At 36.0% G+C, this 20,137-nt stretch overlaps 1 long non-coding RNA gene across 4 annotated transcripts; it reads right to left on the bottom strand.

Moving 5' to 3' along the window:
• Nucleotides 1-181: 181 nt before the first annotated feature.
• LOC127085275 (uncharacterized) lies at nucleotides 182-16,227 on the bottom strand. Of its 4 annotated transcripts, none has more exons than XR_007789058.1 (2): nucleotides 14,551-16,227; nucleotides 182-532 (listed from the first exon to the last, which is right to left on the bottom strand). It is a non-coding gene; the product is annotated as an uncharacterized LOC127085275 (long non-coding RNA). The 4 variants fall into 4 exon arrangements; XR_007789061.1 differs by having other exon boundaries at nucleotides 182-520; XR_007789059.1 differs by lacking the exon at nucleotides 182-532 and adding an exon at nucleotides 14,130-14,480.
• Nucleotides 16,228-20,137: the final 3,910 nt, after the last annotated feature.

Here is a 20,137-nt window from a genome sequence, read left to right as displayed (position 1 = left end):
GTCATTCCTAACTCATTTGTTCATGTCCATTCCTAACTCATTTGTTCATTCCTAACTCATTTGTTCATGTCCATGATTCATTCAGAGGTTACATTTCAAAGATGATTCAAGACATGGATTTGGGAGGAAAAACGATAATTTGAAAATAAGGCTTTGTTTCTTTGAATCATAAAAGACCATCTCATTCAAAATATTGTCTATTTTATAATATAATCACTATTTACAAAGTTCCATATAAAAATTACAAAAAAAAATCAAAGTTTGACCTACAATTGACTTTTGGTCAATTGTTGATTTTTTGGTTAACCAGTTGACTAAAGAGTCAACTAACCTAATTTCCACATCCCTAACCCTAATGACCCTTGATTCTTCATTCTCTTTATTTCTTTCCATTTGATTCCATAACCAAGCACATTTCTTCATGAACAGGTAACCTTTGGATTTCTTTAAGTTCCCATCATGAACCTCCATGCCAAGCTTCAATCATGGTCAATGCAATGCAAGCACACATGTTTCAGCCCTGCAAAATATTCTAAGCAATGATGAATCATTAACACCATTAAAACATACCACACATGACCCAAAATTCATAGCATCATTACCAAACAAGCATGGCATTATTTGATTCACATTAACAACCATTCTTCATGTACATCCATGACAACAAATTCATAGCCTCATAGCAGCTCATACAACAGTCCATACATAAAAAATTCATCACATTAGAAATAACAAACATTCATATATCATATAACATCAGGCTATGCATTCATATTTCCACACATTTCAAACAACAAAACATCATAACATTTCACCTTTAGCAGCAACATAACATGTTAAACATCAGGGAATGCAAGCCATTCATATCCAACACATAACTCAACATAAACAACCATGAATTCACAACAAGTTGCAACCCAACAATGAGAAGGCCCATAGCAGATATGTCCACGAAAATGGCACGAAAATTCATAATCAAGCATAACAATAATAGGGTATAACAGCAGCAGGGAAATTCAAGGGTGAAAAATACTTAATAGAGTTCAGTCGTAACAACTCAACATATAACATAACAGTATTCTTATAACAGTTACTAATATATTCACTCATTAATCCCACCAACTAACTGAATCATAACCTAACAGAAATCATGCCATAACAACAACTAACTAACTAAAATCTAACAAAATTGTAACTAACTAATCATTCAACAACTATCATAATAAAATAAATAATAACAACAAACAAAATACCCTAACAAACTGTTATAGCAAACTAAATTTGGGTACAAATTCTGAAGCCTAACAGAGTTAGTTGACTCAACTAACGTGCACATTCAGAACTGAACATAATTAAAGAAACTCTATTAAGACTCATTTTCCCTATAAATGATCTTCATCATTCATTATTAAGGAGGTGGAAAAGTTCACACAATCACACACTCAATCACTTAACCAATCATTTTATCATTGAATCCCTCTTTATACTCTCTCAATCATAGAATCACACAATCATAAGATTAATCACTCACACAATCAATCACACACAGAATCACACAGAACAATCATCACCTATTCATTCCAGTCACAAAAATTGACGCAATCAGAGCAATCATAAATTTTTCAACAATCACTACTATTCACTCTCAATCATCCTCACTAGAAGAATAGCAATAACATATGAAGAAGAGATAAGAAGAAGACCAAAGAAGAGAGAAGAAGCAGAATAGAAAAGGATTACAGCACACCCAGTTTCCGTTTTCGTCTTCATCTCCGATCTGCTCCGATAAGGTCTTCTAAATTTCATCTTTTTCTTTCCAATTTTCGTTACCAAGTGATTGTTTAGAGGTAGGAGAGTGGTACCCTTTGGTTTTGGAACAATTTGAGGCTTGGTTGTGATTTAATTTAAGTTATAGGATTTAGTGTTCTTGGCCAAAATTGCTCGATTTGGTTGAGTGTGTAGAAATTGGAGGAAACAATTTTTGGCTTCGGTAAGTAGAGGTTGAGAGAGAGAGATTGGCATTGAAAATTGGGATTTATGGGGAATCTCTGCCACTGAGGGAGCCTCCGGCACGACAAAGATAATGACTGAGTGAGAAGGAGCGAGAATGTGTTGGTTACTCGTTGTGTTCTGTTTGCCCTTTTGATTATTTTTTCCCATGTGCATTATTCATCTGACCGTCAATTCATGTGCTCACGCGTGCATTCATGGCAATTTAATCATACCCGTTTAACTGACCATGCAAACTCTATTGACTCACACTTCACCTCATTAATATCCTTATCCATTTCGTTTTTGGCCTTTGATTGTTAGTTCTGTTTTAGGCCTTGTAATGGGCTTTGGACCAAAATTACTGCTATACACTTTGTTTTTGGCCAGTGCACCCCCCAAGCTGCATTACATTTTAATTGGGCTTTGGCTTACAAGACCCATGCGCCCAAATTGCATTACAACCTTGTTTCAGTTTCTGAACCCCTTTATTTCTTGTGCTTTTCTTGATCTTTTTACACATTTTTTATAATATTTTTTGTGCTATTATTTTTGCCATGAATGCTATTATAATTAGAATGTTTTTATCATGAAAAATAGGATTTAATTTGGTCATTTTTCTGATTAATCTTCTCTAGAATTTTTGTTAATTTTTTACTCATATTTTAATTGAGAGTTTTTACTATTGGCATGATTGTCCGTGTTGAGTACATTTAATTTAATGGTCCATTTGATTCCTAATTCATGTTTAGGTAATTTTGATCATTGAATTCAGTACTCACTTTAATATCCATTTAATTTTTTCATTTGGGTTAGGGTTATCTTGTGGAAATTGAAAATGCCATTTCAATTTATCGTGGTTGACTTGTTTAGGTACCTTTTCTTATCATACACGTGTGATTAATGTCCATTCCTTATTGATTTTCTATGAAGAGTCTATGGGTTGAACTTGGATTACTTGTTTAACCTTGTTTGATCTCATTCTAACTTCATTACCTTGTGTGATTGTTTAGATAATTTGACTTTAAGTTTGATCTCTATGTCCTTTATCATCACCATTGTATTTTACCTTCCATTTACATTTGTATTGTTTGTTAATACTTAGGGGTACCATGCCAGTTGATTGTTTTATGCATGGTACTTGGTTTGTAACTTGTATGATCCCATTTCTATCTTTGTATTGTATGGTATATCATCCCCTCATGGTGGGTTATATGTCCCCCTCTCCCATGAAAGTGTAATAGTCTAAATTCATCTTTCTTTTATCGCTTTCATTGCATGCTAATTAAAAAGATAAAATTAAATGATAAATAAATCTTTTTCAAAAGAATAAAAAACACACTTGATCCAATGTCAAGTATTTTCCAAATTAAATCAAATCAAATGCAACGCGAGTGCTTGATCCAATTTCAAGTATCTCTTTCTCCATTCCATATCCTATCTTTATCCGATTCTCATGCAATTCATTCTATTCTTATCTCATTCTATCCTTGATCGATTCCCACTCATCAAATCATTTTCATAGTAAAACTTGGATGAAAAATGGGGTGTACGTACTTGTGCACAACATTCAAGTACTTGGGTTGTTGGTCGTACATAGCTTGGGGCCTCGATGCTTGACTTCTGTTTAAAACACTTAATCTATAAACATGAGTCCAAATCGTTACTCTAAGAGTTAAAGAGTGGTTAGGATGAAGTTGTCCTCTCAACTCACAAATACTCTGATTGTCGGTCGTACTTAGCCGATGGTTCGACACCCGACTTCCTCTAAGTACTAATGGTTAAACTCGTAAAATAAATTTCATAATTACAATCAACTCCAAGATATTCTTCTACCTTAGGGTACTCTTATTGTCTCCCTTGCCCCTTTGTCCAATATCCTGGAATATCACTTCTCATTTCTCAACAATGTTGAATTATCTTTCTTGGAATAAAATACCTTATCCATTTGGATTCTAGGGTTGTGTTTCTTTAGCTTGGGGCATTCATTCCTGTAATGACCTGTTTCTTTACATTCATAACAGGTAATATCTTTGTTAGATTTACCTTTTGAAGTTGATTCTGATCGATCCCCTCTGGGTCTTGGTCTTCTGAAGTTGTTGTTCCTCTTTTTCCAGAGTTGCTTAACTCTTCTGGTTAGTAGGGACAATTCTTCTTCATCATCAGAGTCTTCTGGTTCAGAGTTGTCAGCATCTTCAGTTTCTGCCTGGAGAGCTTTGGTTCTGTCAAGTTTGCGTCTTTCAGGTCTGGACTTTAATGCTACAGACTTGTTCCTTTTCTGAGGCTCATCTTCCTCTAGTTCTATCTCATGGCTTCTGAGAGAACTGACAAGTTCTTCAAGGCTAATATTGTTCAGATCCTTTGACAACTTCAGAGCAGTAACCATAGGTCTCCATTTCTTTGGCAGACTTCTGACTATCTTTTTGACATGGTCTGCAGTTGTGTATCCTTTGTCTAGAACCTTGAGACCTGCAATCAGAGTTTGGAATCTAGAGAACATTGCCTCTATGGCTTCATCATCCTCCATTTTGAAGGCTTCATATTTCTGGATAAGCGCCAGAGCCTTTGTCTCTTTGACTTGAGAGTTTCCTTCATGAGTCATCCTTAGAGAGTCAAGTATGTCTTTGGCTGTTTCTCTGTTGGTGATCTTTTCATACTCGTTGTAAGATATAGCATTTAGGAGTATGGTTCTGGCCTTGTGATGATTCTTGAAAACTCGTTTCTGATCATCTGACATCTTACTTCTGGGAACTTCAGCTCCATCCTCTGTGACAGGAGGTTTGTATCCATCTGTGACAATGTCCCAGAGTTCAGCATCATAGCCTAGAAAGAAACTTTCAATTCTATCTTTCCAGTAATCGAATTTCTCTCCATCAAAGACAGGAGGCTTAGCATTATAACTATCCTTTTCATTTGTGTGGGCCATAGTTTTTCTCTTTCTGGATCTCTCTACACTGTTAAGTGTTTGATTAGAAAATCAATAACAGAGCCGGAGCTCTGATACCAATTGAAGGTGAGAAAAACAAGAAAGGGGGGGTTTGAATTGTTTGGAAAAATAAGCGCTTTTTCAAAATGAAAACCACACAATGATTTTATACTGGTTCGCTTATAACACAAAGCTACTCCAGTCCACCCGGCCGAGGTGATTTCGCCTTCAACAAGGACTTAATCCACTAATCTTGAAAGATTACAAACAACGTCTAAGAGAAAGATCTCTTAGTCCTCTCAAGTATACAGACTACACAGAGTCACTTGAGGAAATAAACAAACAATAGATAAAAGATTTATGTAATCTAGAGTGCTTCTAAGATAAGCAAGTATTACAATAGTAAGAACAAAGTGATTCACGTTATAAGCAACAGCTTCGTGAAGATTTAGAGAGCAAGAGTGTTTTCTTGAGCGTTGATGTTTCAGTATAATTTTTCCTTGTATGTGTTGTATACTGAATGTTGATTTGCAGTCCTTTATATAGATAAGTGAGGTAGTGGTTGAAACTGGTGGATATTAAAATGAATTTACGCCATCACTTAAATAGCTTCTGCAGGATAACTTTCTCTCCTTGAAATGACTACTTACCACATATAGTATCTTCTTTATTGAAATTGGAGATTAACGTCTCTTTTTGTATTAGGAAATACATTTGCAAACCTTTACTTGACTTTAACGTTACTCTTTCATAATTAGCAATTCCATGATCAGAGTCTTCGTGTATCTGAGAATCTTGGAGTCTTGCTTCTGATGTTGATCTCTTTTGAGTTCTGATGGATTCTTCAGATAGCGCTGAGAGTTTCTGGAGTTTGACATACTGTTGTTCAGAATCAGAACTTCTAGAGCTTACTTCTTGTTTAGATGCTTCTGATACATTGCTGTTTTGCTCAGAGTTAGACTTCCTTGAACGTGTTTCTACTTCAGATGCTTCTTATCTTCTGATAATTTGTATTTGATCTGGTTCTGTATCTGATGACATCATCAGATCTCTTCCTTCTTTCTTTAGAACCCTGCACACTTTGAAACTTTTCGTTAGGGTGCCATTTTTGGTTTCATCCTTTGTTATCATCAAAATCAAGGAATCTGTTGTAGAACAATTTTTGTTCTTACAAATCGATATATTCATGGGTACCTTGCAGAGTCTGTATTTTGAAAAAATGATTGGTAGTTCCACATCCAATTTCGTAGATATCGTGACTATTAGAGAAAGAATCAAGAATGGGGTTAAGTCGGGAAAGAGTGCAGGCATTGTTCCTCAACAAGCAGTAGCTAAGAAGCCCTATAGTGGCTTTCCGAAGAATAAGGTAGGGGAGACAAGTGATGTAATGGCAAGTGTCCACCCTCAGTTTTAGGCTCCTATGGCTCATATGCCATACTACCCCTATCCATAGATTGCTGCTGTCTAATATCAATAACCACCTTTTCAGTACCAACCACATAATCAATATCAATAGCCTGAACATGCCCAACCTGCTCAAACTCAGCAAATTGCTCAAGGTAATAGGGGTTAAGTCTAGGGGCAAAATTGCAGTGGTAATTATGGTAAACATCCACAATGGGACAAGCTTCCGATACCGTACGCTCAGTTGGTACCTTATTTGGTTCATGTGGGGGATATCGTACCAAAGGAGATTCCATTGATTATCCCTCCTTATCATCCCATTAAACTAAGGATTGTTGGCCTCTCAAAAACAAGATTCAAGAGCTTATCGATCATAAGATTCTATCTTTTTCAGAAGAAAAGCCTAATATAAAGACAATTCCTCTGACTAATCATAATGGGCCATCGGTCATCACAGTTATTGAAGAAGAGATTACAAAATCTGTCAAAAAAGTTATTAATGTGAAGATTCCAATGACAGTGGTTATGGAAAAGCTTAAGGAGCATAACTTTCTTGAGGGTATTCATTATAATTGTGTTGTTTGTGACTCATATCCCGATAGTTGTGATATTTTGAATAGTTGTGTTCATAATTTGATAAATTAGGGAATGATGCAGTTCTCTAGGTCAAAAGTGGTTGAAGAGATTTCTCTCATCGAGTCGATAATTATCATCTACAGAAAAAAGAAGATTGAAGCTCCTCCCAAAAGGATTCAAACTATCCATATTTGTGTTCCTTGTCCACTTCCATATCAAGACACCAAGGTAGTTCCTTGGAGGTATGCTACAACAACGTACATAGGTGGAAAGGAAATTCAATTTTCTGATACTAAGATTGTCAATATATATGGAATTGGAGGCATGACTCGTAATGGTCGTGTATTTTCTCCAAAATACACTGCTAGGGTGTCCCCATCACCTACAGTTGTCCCTTTTAAAGAGAAGGTCGTTTCCACTCCTCCTCCGTAGGCAGGGGCATCCGTTTCCACTACTCCGCTTATGACGAATATTCTGGCTATGACAAGGGTTACTTATGATAAAGCTGCAAAATTTGTAACTTCTAAAGGTAAAGAGATGATGAATGAAGATGAACAAGTTGAAGTTCGCAAGAAGAGTATCACTGCTGAGGAAGGTCAAGAATTCCTCAAATTGATAAAGAATAGTGACTTCAAGATTGTTGACCAGCTGGGTCAGACTCTCTCCAAAGTTTCAATTTTGTCTTTGATGTTGAGTTCTGAGGCTCACCGAAAAGCACTATTGAAATTCCTAAATATTGCTCATGTGATGCAAGATATAACGATCGATCAATTTGATGACGTGGTTGCCAATATCACTACCACTAGATACTTGGGATTTAATGAAGCTAAATTACATCTAGAGGGAAATGTCCATAATAAATCATTGCATATTTCGGTCATGTGCGTAGACACCTTACTATATCGAGTCTTAGTTTAGATCGGCTCCTCGCTTAATCTAATCCTAAAAGCTACATTGATTCAGTTGCAGGTCAAAGGACCCGAGATGAGGGCCAGTCTGTTGAATGTTAAGGCATTTGATGTCTCTAGAAGACAAGTCATTGGCGAGGTTGATCTACCTATTTGTGTGAGGCCTCATCAATTCACCATCACTTTACAGGTTATGGACATCAATCCGGTCTATAGATGTTTGTTGGATAGGCCTTGGATTCATGTTGCGGGGGCAGTGACTTCTACACTGCATCAAAAGCTAAAATTCATGTTTGAGGACAAATTGGTTATAGTTTGTGGCGAAGAGGACCTGTTGGTTAGCGAGATATCTTCATTCAGATATGTCGAGATAGAATAAGGGGTTGTTGAAATTCCGCTCCACTATTTAGAATTTGAATATGTTAGTTCTTCTACATTTAACCATGATCAGTCATCTACAACAATCTTATCTTCAATCAGAAGCACCAGGGAAACCCTTGAGAATGGTCATTTATCTAGTTGGGGTCAGGTTGTCAACGTGCCTGAGAAGCATGACAGATTTAGTATTGGATAGTCCATCAGCATGCAAGGCAAATTCGAGGAAGCAGAAGAAGTTTAATCATGCCAATTTTAACAGTGTAGGCTTCTAAAATAATCACACTGTGATAGTTGTTGGAGATGCTAGTTGCAGCAAAAAGGAAGCTCCCAGTTTTCTACGCAAATTCCCTCCGGGATTCAAGCTCAGCAACTGGACGACCTCTGTGATTCCTATAGTATATTCAGAAAAAATATAATGCATTTTGTTTTCTTAATCCTCTGCCTTCGCCCAAGACAAGATGATAGCTTATAAGGGCTTCCTTGTTTTAAGCATGATGTGATTAAATAAAAAAAGTGTTTTGCATTCAAAATTTTGCTCCTTTCCTTTCAGTTGTTTTTACATTTTCACAAAAAATATTTGAAATGGAAAAAGTTTCTTTTTCTTTTTCCACTTTCTCAAAAAAATCATACTAAAATAAGCTCATAACAAGCAAAGCAAATAAATCCATTGATAACAACTCAACAAGAATCTACTGCAAGCCTGGACTTCCAATCGGCCAAGCTGAAGATGACGATGAGGAAGATTGTGAATTACCGGCTGATCTAGAAAGGATCCTTGAGCACGAGGAGAAAGAGATTTATCCATATAAATATCCAGATGAAGTCATTAACTTGGGTTCTGTAGAAGACATAAAAGAGGTGAAGATCAGAGCATCTGTTGCCGAGCATGTACACTCCGAGTTGGTTAAGTTACTTCATGAATATGTTGACGTATTTTCTTGGTCTTATCAAGATGTGCCAGGGTTGGACACCAATATTGTGGAACATCACTTACCACTCAAGCCTAAATGTCCTCTAGTCAAGCAGAAGATCAGAAGGACCAGACCTGGCATGGCACTTAAAATCAGAGAAGAGATTAAGAAGCAGTTTAATGTTGGCTTTTTAGTTATTTCTGAGTATCCTCAATGGGCCGCCAATATTGTTCATGTTCTGAAGAAATACGGGAAAGTCTTAATGTGTGTAGATTATAGAGACCTCAATAAAGAGAGTCCAACGGATGATTTCCCTTTGCATCATATTGATGTTTTGGTTGACAATACAACTCAGTTCTTCACCTTTTCCTTCATGGACGGTTTCTCAGGGTATAATCAAATAAAGATATTTAGAGATGATATGGAGAAGACAAATTTTATCACTCCTTTGGGAACTTACTACTATAAAGTTATGCCTTTCGACTTGAAGAGTGCATGGGAAACATATCAACGTGCCATGGTAACCCTCTTTCACGACATGATTCACAAAGAGATTGAGGTTTATGTGGATGATATGATTGCCAAGTCCAAAACTGAAGATGATCATTTGGAACACTTGAGGAAATTATTTGCCAGGCTCTAAAAGTTCAAGTTGCGTTTGAATCCAACAAAGTGCACTTTTGGAGTCCAATCTGGTAAATTATTGGGTTTCATACTAAGTCAGAAAGGCATTGAGATTGATCCCGATAAAGTTCAAGTTATCCAAGATATTCCACCTTCCCAAATAGAAAAAGAAGTATGAGGTTTCCTTGGTCGGCTTAATCACATCTCCAGATTCATGTCACATTTAACGACTACTTGTGAACCAATCTTCAAATTATTGAGAAAAAATCAGTCGATTGTGTGGGATAATGATTGTCAAGTGGAATTTGATAAGATAAAAAGTATTTGCAAGAACCACTAATCCTCATACCACCTGTTCCAGGTAGGTCTCTTATTATGTATATCTCGGTACTCGATGAATCTATGGGTTGTGTTTTGGGTCAACATGATGACACAAGCAGAAAAGAACATGCAATATATTATTTGTTTTGGGTCAACATGATGACACAAGCAGATACTCACTCTTAAGGAAGACTTATTATGCTTTGGCTTGGGCTGATCGACACTTGAGACAATACATGGTTTCCCATACTACCAATATAGAGGCGACCATTGACTTAAGAATCAAAATTCTTGAAGTGTACAGAGATTCTGCTATGGTAATCATTCGGGTTAAGGGTGATTGGGAGACTTGGGATAGTAAATTGATTCCTTACAAAGAGGATATTATAAAGTTGATTCCCTACTTTGATGAAATTTATTTTCATCATATTCCAAGGGAGGAAAATCAGTTGGCAGATGCTCTAGGTACATTAGCATCCATGTTTAAGGTCAAATGTTAGAATGAAACACCTTCTATCCATATTGACCACCTAGATGAACCATCACATTGTCTAGTACTCGAGGAAGATTCTGATGATAGACCTTGGTTCTATGACATAAATACATATCTGGAAAAACAGGAATATCCCGAGGGTATATCCATTATTGATAAGAAAGCTCTTAGAAAACTCTGCTTCAAGTTTTTCTTGAATGGTGATGTGCTATATAAAAGGAATTATGATATTATGCTGCTCATATGCATGGATAGACACGAAGCGAGCACAATCATAAAACCCATACATGAAGGCTGCGAGGGTGTACATGCAAAAAGACCTGCCATGGCCAAGAAGATCCTTCGATCTGGTTATTACTGGATAATAATGGAGGTCGATTGTTGCAACTTAATTAGAAGATGTCACAAGTGTCAGATATACGATGACAAGATTTATGTGCCACCAACTCCGTTGAATGTTTTGACTTCTCCATGGCCCTTCTCTATACGGGGTATTGATATGATTGGGATGATAGAGCCGAAAGCTTCCAACTGTCATTGATTCATTCTAGTTGTCATTGATTACTTTACTAATGGGTCGAAGCTGCTTTGTATGCTAATGTCACTCGACAAGTGGCTACCCGGTTCATTAAGAAAGAGATAATCTGCCGTTACGGTATTCCTAGCAAGATCATCACTGATAATGCCAATAATCTCAATAATAAAATGATGAGTGAGTTATGCGAAGAATTTAAGATCGAGCATTATAGCTCTTCATCATATCGGCCCAAGATAAACGACACCGTAGAAGCAGCGAACAAGAATATAAAAAAGATTGTCCAAAAAATGGTCAGAACTTACAAGGATTGGCATAGGATACTACCATTCGCTTTGCATGGCTACATGACTTCGGTTCACACTTCCACTAGGGCAACGCCATTCTCATTGGTGTATGGGATGGAGGTTGTTTTGCCAATTGAGGTTGAGATTCCTTCGCTTAGAGTTATCATGGAAGTTGACCTTGACGAAGTCGAATGGGTTCAATCTCGATATGACCAGCTGAATCTAATTGAAGAGAATCATTTGACGTCTGTTTGCCATGGTCAGCTGTACAAGAGACGCCTCAACCGAGCTTTTGATAAAAAGTTTCTCCCTCGTGTATATCATGAAGGGGAACTCGTACTCAAGAGATATTTTGATATACACTCGGATCCACAAGGAAAATGTACTCCCAATTATGAAGGACCTTTTATTGTCAAAAAGGCCTTCTCAGGTTGAGCTATGATCCTCACCACTATGGATGGGGAAGATTTTCCATTGTCGGTGAATTCCGGTAAAGTCAAAAATCATTATGCCTAAAAAAAGTGAATAAAAAGCCTGCTAGATTAACGTCCGCAAGGACAATCTAGGCAAGAAGGGGTATCCCGATGGACCAAAAAATGAAATGTCCATGCAAAAGTTAGGGATCAACTAAAAAAATATAAAGATCGCTAAGTTAAAACCCTGAAAGGGAGGCTTAGACAAAAATGAGCATCCCGATGGACGAAAATAAATAAAAAATATCCAGGAAATAAGTTAGGGATAAAGGCATTTGGCTATAATCCTTGAGTCTATCTCATTATAGCTAGATCTCAGACAGCCACATATCGATCCAATCATCGTCAACCAAAGCGAAGTGTTGGAACCTAGGTCTTAATGTGGATAACAACCGCTATTGTAATCAATGGAAAAATACAAAAAATATTTCCCATTTCCATTTTCTTTATTTTTCAATTTATGCCATTTCCTCTTTAAGGATTTTTGCACCCTTGTACACATATTGTTTGTACAGATATTCATAATCAATAAAATTCATTTCTTTTTCATCAATTGCTTTTTACTTCTCCCGCATTTTGTTTGCAAAATAAATGGTTTATTTTAATCACATAATGTTATAAAAACTTTGAGAATAATAAAAGCTACATTAAAAAGAAAGCTTTAGGCATTGCTTTAATTACCCGAAGAATCCTAAAGGGAGGGCGGTAGTCTAAAGTATTTTCTTAATACCTGGAAGCGTATTGATGAATGCCTGGTTAGATCATACATCTTTTCCCCCAGCAGGATCATAGGAAATCCCCAGCAGTGGTGGTAACACAAAGCATTCTCATAATACAATTTCTTTGGTATAGTCAGTGACGAGTTGAAGTCTATCCTACACAAGGAACTCTACCTTGTGGATGTCACCCATATGGCCACATAAGCATTCATACATCATAAAAATGAATCATACATTACATATGGCATGCATATCACGTTCCTCCTTTGTAATTGATATATTTCCCCATAAAATGTTTCAATCCAATCCCTAGCAGATGAACCTATAAAAGTCAAACTACCATTCCATTCCATATGCACTTACCTTATAATCATTTTTAATTGTATTTCTTTTGGATATTCTTGTATTTGATTCTCTTCTACCTCGAATACTTGAAAAGCTTTCACAATTCGCGCATTCAAGTTTAAGATGATTAAACAGGGTCAATTGTCATACCCCAAAATTTTCCCTCCCCTTTTTATATTTTCATCCAACCTTTGACTTAAGATTCATCTGTATTCATTCATACCCCTTTATATGCATCATTTATTTATGCTAACACTTGTTAATGACCAGCACAATCTCAAAACTTATGGATTGCAAAAGCTAGGGTTTTTTTTTTTGCGATTAAAACCCTAGAAATATGGTATGGATCTTCATGTGTTCATCATGGGGGTAAACCCTAATCACGGGCCCATGTGTCAGGAATTCATCTGTGAAGCCGCATGCTTGGTTTGAAGACCTTGATTAGATTGTGTACACCATGAAACCCTAATCAGGAAGCCATGGTTTTAGTGTGCCTTGTTGGCTTAACTTTTCACCTTGTGTTTGTTTCAAACCCAATTTAATTAGAAGATAGTTCTTGACCATTATGGTATGCATCATCAATCATCAAGTTTTCTATTGTTCATGGGAATTATTCAACAAGTTAACCATTTGGTTTACATGCATACTTGCTTGATGATTCATGTTGATCCAAGGCAATGTCATTCAAGTCTTACTCAAGATTTCATTCAAGTCATGATGCATTCTATTTGCAATTCAAGTCCATTGATCCATGCTTCATAGTTCATTGGCTCATGATCTATCATACACTCCTAGTCCATTGATTTCATGTTTCATAGTGCACTCTTGATATATTAGCTCACAGTTCATTATGAAATCTTATTCAATTAACCTTTGATTCATGGTGCATTCATAGTCTACTTGTTCTTGAGTCACGACACTTATGATTAGTCCATTGGTTCACGTGTCACCATAGTCTATTGATTCAACTGTTCTAGCTTTCATTCCTAGTCCATTTTCATAGCCCTAATTCAAAACCCATTTTCCTAAATTTCATAGTTCTCATTCCTAACTCATTTGGTCATTCCTAACTCATTTGTTCATGTCCATTCCTAACTCATTTGTTCATTCCTAACTCATTTGTTCATGTCCATGATTCATTCAGAGGTTACATTTCAAAGATGATTCAAGACATGGATTTGGGAGGAAAAACGATAATTTGAAAATAAGGCTTTGTTTCTTTGAATCATAAAAGACCATCTCATTCAAAATATTGTCTATTTTATAATATAATCACTATTTACAAAGTTCCATATAAAAATTACAAAAAAAAATCAAAGTTTGACCTACAATTGACTTTTGGTCAATTGTTGATTTTTTGGTTAACCAGTTGACTAAAGAGTCAACTAACCTAATTTCCACATCCCTAACCCTAATGACCCTTGATTCTTCATTCTCTTTATTTCTTTCCATTTGATTCCATAACCAAGCACATTTCTTCATGAACAGGTAACCTTTGGATTTCTTTAAGTTCCCATCATGAACCTCCATGCCAAGCTTCAATCATGGTCAATGCAATGCAAGCACACATGTTTCAGCCCTGCAAAATATTCTAAGCAATGATGAATCATTAACACCATTAAAACATACCACACATGACCCAAAATTCATAGCATCATTACCAAACAAGCATGGCATTATTTGATTCACATTAACAACCATTCTTCATGTACATCCATGACAACAAATTCATAGCCTCATAGCAGCTCATACAACAGTCCATACATAAAAAATTCATCACATTAGAAATAACAAACATTCATATATCATATAACATCAGGCTATGCATTCATATTTCCACACATTTCAAACAACAAAACATCATAACATTTCACCTTTAGCAGCAACATAACATGTTAAACATCAGGGAATGCAAGCCATTCATATCCAACACATAACTCAACATAAACAACCATGAATTCACAACAAGTTGCAACCCAACAATGAGAAGGCCCATAGCAGATATGTCCACGAAAATGGCACGAAAATTCATAATCAAGCATAACAATAATAGGGTATAACAGCAGCAGGGAAATTCAAGGGTGAAAAATACTTAATAGAGTTCAGTCGTAACAACTCAACATATAACATAACAGTATTCTTATAACAGTTACTAATATATTCACTCATTAATCCCACCAACTAACTGAATCATAACCTAACAGAAATCATGCCATAACAACAACTAACTAACTAAAATCTAACAAAATTGTAACTAACTAATCATTCAACAACTATCATAATAAAATAAATAATAACAACAAACAAAATACCCTAACAAACTGTTATAGCAAACTAAATTTGGGTACAAATTCTGAAGCCTAACAGAGTTAGTTGACTCAACTAACGTGCACATTCAGAACTGAACATAATTAAAGAAACTCTATTAAGACTCATTTTCCCTATAAATGATCTTCATCATTCATTATTAAGGAGGTGGAAAAGTTCACACAATCACACACTCAATCACTTAACCAATCATTTTATCATTGAATCCCTCTTTATACTCTCTCAATCATAGAATCACACAATCATAAGATTAATCACTCACACAATCAATCACACACAGAATCACACAGAACAATCATCACCTATTCATTCCAGTCACAAAAATTGACGCAATCAGAGCAATCATAAATTTTTCAACAATCACTACTATTCACTCTCAATCATCCTCACTAGAAGAATAGCAATAACATATGAAGAAGAGATAAGAAGAAGACCAAAGAAGAGAGAAGAAGCAGAATAGAAAAGGATTACAGCACACCCAGTTTCCGTTTTCGTCTTCATCTCCGATCTGCTCCGATAAGGTCTTCTAAATTTCATCTTTTTCTTTCCAATTTTCGTTACCAAGTGATTGTTTAGAGGTAGGAGAGTGGTACCCTTTGGTTTTGGAACAATTTGAGGCTTGGTTGTGATTTAATTTAAGTTATAGGATTTAGTGTTCTTGGCCAAAATTGCTCGATTTGGTTGAGTGTGTAGAAATTGGAGGAAACAATTTTTGGCTTCGGTAAGTAGAGGTTGAGAGAGAGAGATTGGCATTGAAAATTGGGATTTATGGGGAATCTCTGCCACTGAGGGAGCCTCCGGCACGACAAAGATAATGACTGAGTGAGAAGGAGCGAGAATGTGTTGGTTACTCGTTGTGTTCTGTTTGCCCTTTTGATTATTTTTTCCCATGTGCATTATTCATCTGACCGTCAATTCATGTGCTCACGCGTGCATTCATGGCAATTTAATCATACCCGTTTAACTGACCATGCAAACTCTATTGACTCACACTTCACCTCATTAATATCCTTATCCATTTCGTTTTTGGCCTTTGATTGTTAGTTCTGTTTTAGGCCTTGTAATGGGCTTTGGACCAAAATTACTGCTATACACTTTGTTTTTGGCCAGTGCACCCCCCAAGCTGCATTACATTTTAATTGGGCTTTGGCTTACAAGACCCATGCGCCCAAATTGCATTACAACCTTGTTTCAGTTTCTGAACCCCTTTATTTCTTGTGCTTTTCTTGATCTTTTTACACATTTTTTATAATATTTTTTGTGCTATTATTTTTGCCATGAATGCTATTATAATTAGAATGTTTTTATCATGAAAAATAGGATTTAATTTGGTCATTTTTCTGATTAATCTTCTCTAGAATTTTTGTTAATTTTTTACTCATATTTTAATTGAGAGTTTTTACTATTGGCATGATTGTCCGTGTTGAGTACATTTAATTTAATGGTCCATTTGATTCCTAATTCATGTTTAGGTAATTTTGATCATTGAATTCAGTACTCACTTTAATATCCATTTAATTTTTTCATTTGGGTTAGGGTTATCTTGTGGAAATTGAAAATGCCATTTCAATTTATCGTGGTTGACTTGTTTAGGTACCTTTTCTTATCATACACGTGTGATTAATGTCCATTCCTTATTGATTTTCTATGAAGAGTCTATGGGTTGAACTTGGATTACTTGTTTAACCTTGTTTGATCTCATTCTAACTTCATTACCTTGTGTGATTGTTTAGATAATTTGACTTTAAGTTTGATCTCTATGTCCTTTATCATCACCATTGTATTTTACCTTCCATTTACATTTGTATTGTTTGTTAATACTTAGGGGTACCATGCCAGTTGATTGTTTTATGCATGGTACTTGGTTTGTAACTTGTATGATCCCATTTCTATCTTTGTATTGTATGGTATATCATCCCCTCATGGTGGGTTATATGTCCCCCTCTCCCATGAAAGTGTAATAGTCTAAATTCATCTTTCTTTTATCGCTTTCATTGCATGCTAATTAAAAAGATAAAATTAAATGATAAATAAATCTTTTTCAAAAGAATAAAAAACACACTTGATCCAATGTCAAGTATTTTCCAAATTAAATCAAATCAAATGCAACGCGAGTGCTTGATCCAATTTCAAGTATCTCTTTCTCCATTCCATATCCTATCTTTATCCGATTCTCATGCAATTCATTCTATTCTTATCTCATTCTATCCTTGATCGATTCCCACTCATCAAATCATTTTCATAGTAAAACTTGGATGAAAAATGGGGTGTACGTACTTGTGCACAACATTCAAGTACTTGGGTTGTTGGTCGTACATAGCTTGGGGCCTCGATGCTTGACTTCTGTTTAAAACACTTAATCTATAAACATGAGTCCAAATCGTTACTCTAAGAGTTAAAGAGTGGTTAGGATGAAGTTGTCCTCTCAACTCACAAATACTCTGATTGTCGGTCGTACTTAGCCGATGGTTCGACACCCGACTTCCTCTAAGTACTAATGGTTAAACTCGTAAAATAAATTTCATAATTACAATCAACTCCAAGATATTCTTCTACCTTAGGGTACTCTTATTGTCTCCCTTGCCCCTTTGTCCAATATCCTGGAATATCACTTCTCATTTCTCAACAATGTTGAATTATCTTTCTTGGAATAAAATACCTTATCCATTTGGATTCTATACATATCCTTTTGTGGGCCAATAACTAATGCCCACCTTTAAATCAAGAGTTTTTTGTATTGTCAACAAACATTTCATTCCTTTCTTTTTTGGCCAATATGCCTATTTACTCTTCTATTTAGAATTTATTCCTTCATGGATTCAACATACCATTTTATTTTGGTTTCAGATAGTCTGCTCCCCCACAGTGATATAATATTTCCTTGGACCAAACACCATATTCCTTTGGGTCATATACATATCCTTTTTGGGCAAATAACCAGTGCCCATATTATGAACCAAAATATGTTTGTCTTGATGCCAAACACTTCATTCCTTTCTTTTTTGGCCAATATGCATGTTTACTCTTTGGTTCAAAGTTCATTTACCTTTATGGGTTCCAATGCTACCATTGTATTTTGGTGCAAGTTATACTTTTCATCACTTATTATCAAATTAATATTTCTGTCCTTGTTCCGCATTAATTCCATGAACTACGAAACTCTGACTTTCTCATTGCACAATGAGAATACGTAGGCACAAGACTTAGAACCCTTGATGAGCCAATCATAATTATTCTATCTTCTTCCTTAGGGATCCATTCATATCTTTCGTGATCCATAATCTATTTTCAATCATAACCATCCATCTCAGTGACATATTGTCTTTCTCTGAACCAAATACCATATTCCTTCAAGATTCCATACTTACCCTTTGGGCCAATAAACAATGCCTACATTTGCATAAAGAGTTGTTTATCTTGATGCCAAACATTTTATTTCTTCTTCTTTTCGGCCAATATGCCTACTTTCCTATGTGGTGCAAATTTCTGAAGGAGAATTGCGGTCCAAAACGCAGCGGAAATTAAAATTTTCTCCTTTAGAGATCCTTACGAATGGTCATGATCAGTGATAGAATATTTACCTCTTCCGACGATTGAAACCTTTGGTGCAGATCTCTTGTGACGATCAAAACTTTTGATGCAGATCCACGAAGCGATCACGAACGTTGAACGATGACAACGTCTCTACTCAGTCCACACGAACGAGTTCCTTCAATCTCAGTGCTAGCTGGTACGAATGAAGGCTTTGAGTGAGAGAGAGAGTGAGAAAAAACGAAAATAATGCAACCGCTATTAATGCTTCTGCACAAGGGTTCTATTTATAGAACCACTTGTATGAGCTTCAAGCTAAAAGACCCACTTAAGTGTATTTTGGCCCATATCTTATAATATGCCCAAAATCACTTAAGCCCATGGTACCTTACCATATTTCGTATTCTACTCAAGTACACCGTACCTTACGATGTTCTATAATTCACTTAAGGGCACCGTACCTTACGGTATTCCTTAGTTACTCTATCTCTCATCAATCCGTCCTTTGTGTGTGACCCTGTAGGTTTTCGTGACGTTGGCAATTATATTAAATCACGCATTTAACATAATAAACAGTGAGCGGTATCTAGCAACACATCACTGCTACCCAAGACACGAAAATGTCATGTGATCTGACAAAACCATCTGTGATAATAATCATGTGTATAATTACCCTTTTGCCCTTATGTCTATATTGAACACAAGGCATAGACCGTGTCATCCTTGTCCAGTTCAATATTGAGCCCATAGACATTTATCCTGTTATGCAGGATGGGCAAATTCCATCTAGGTCACTCATGTCCCTCAGCATGCTTCGTGGAGTACCCATCAACTGTCTTTATGGTTATCCAGTTACAGACAACGTTGGATCAGCAATAAAGCACTCGACTCTACATCTAGGATCCATAGTGGTTTCAGGTCGAAGAGTGGTATACACCATTATCACCCTGAGAATAACTTATGACACGTTGCATAACATTCTATATAGTATTCTCATAGCGGGTCAATCCGGTATAAATATTACTCCTAATATTCATACCTATGTTTAATACTTGATAACTCTTTATCCATGATCCATGAGATGTGATCATCAGTCTACAAACATAATAGTCTTAATGCTTTAATGTTATCCCACTTCACACTAAAGCTCGACTACGGATACTTTAAGAATAATGCCCTTATGTTTAATGTGTTCTCATGATTAAGTCACACTTAATACATTAAAGGGAATATCTATTCTAGGGACTTTATTAATCAACCATAATAAAGAAAATACATTTTTATTATTCGATACAAGTACCAAAAGTATTGGCCTCTAGGGCTTACACCAACAATCTCCCACTAGCACTAGAGCCAATCAGGCATACCCCGTATGCCCATTGATCTAGT

This window comes from Lathyrus oleraceus, chromosome 5, assembly GCF_024323335.1.
Source record: "Lathyrus oleraceus cultivar Zhongwan6 chromosome 5, CAAS_Psat_ZW6_1.0, whole genome shotgun sequence".
Classification (NCBI taxonomy): domain Eukaryota; kingdom Viridiplantae; phylum Streptophyta; class Magnoliopsida; order Fabales; family Fabaceae; genus Lathyrus; species Lathyrus oleraceus.
This window is presented reverse-complemented; position numbering and strand designations above follow the sequence as displayed.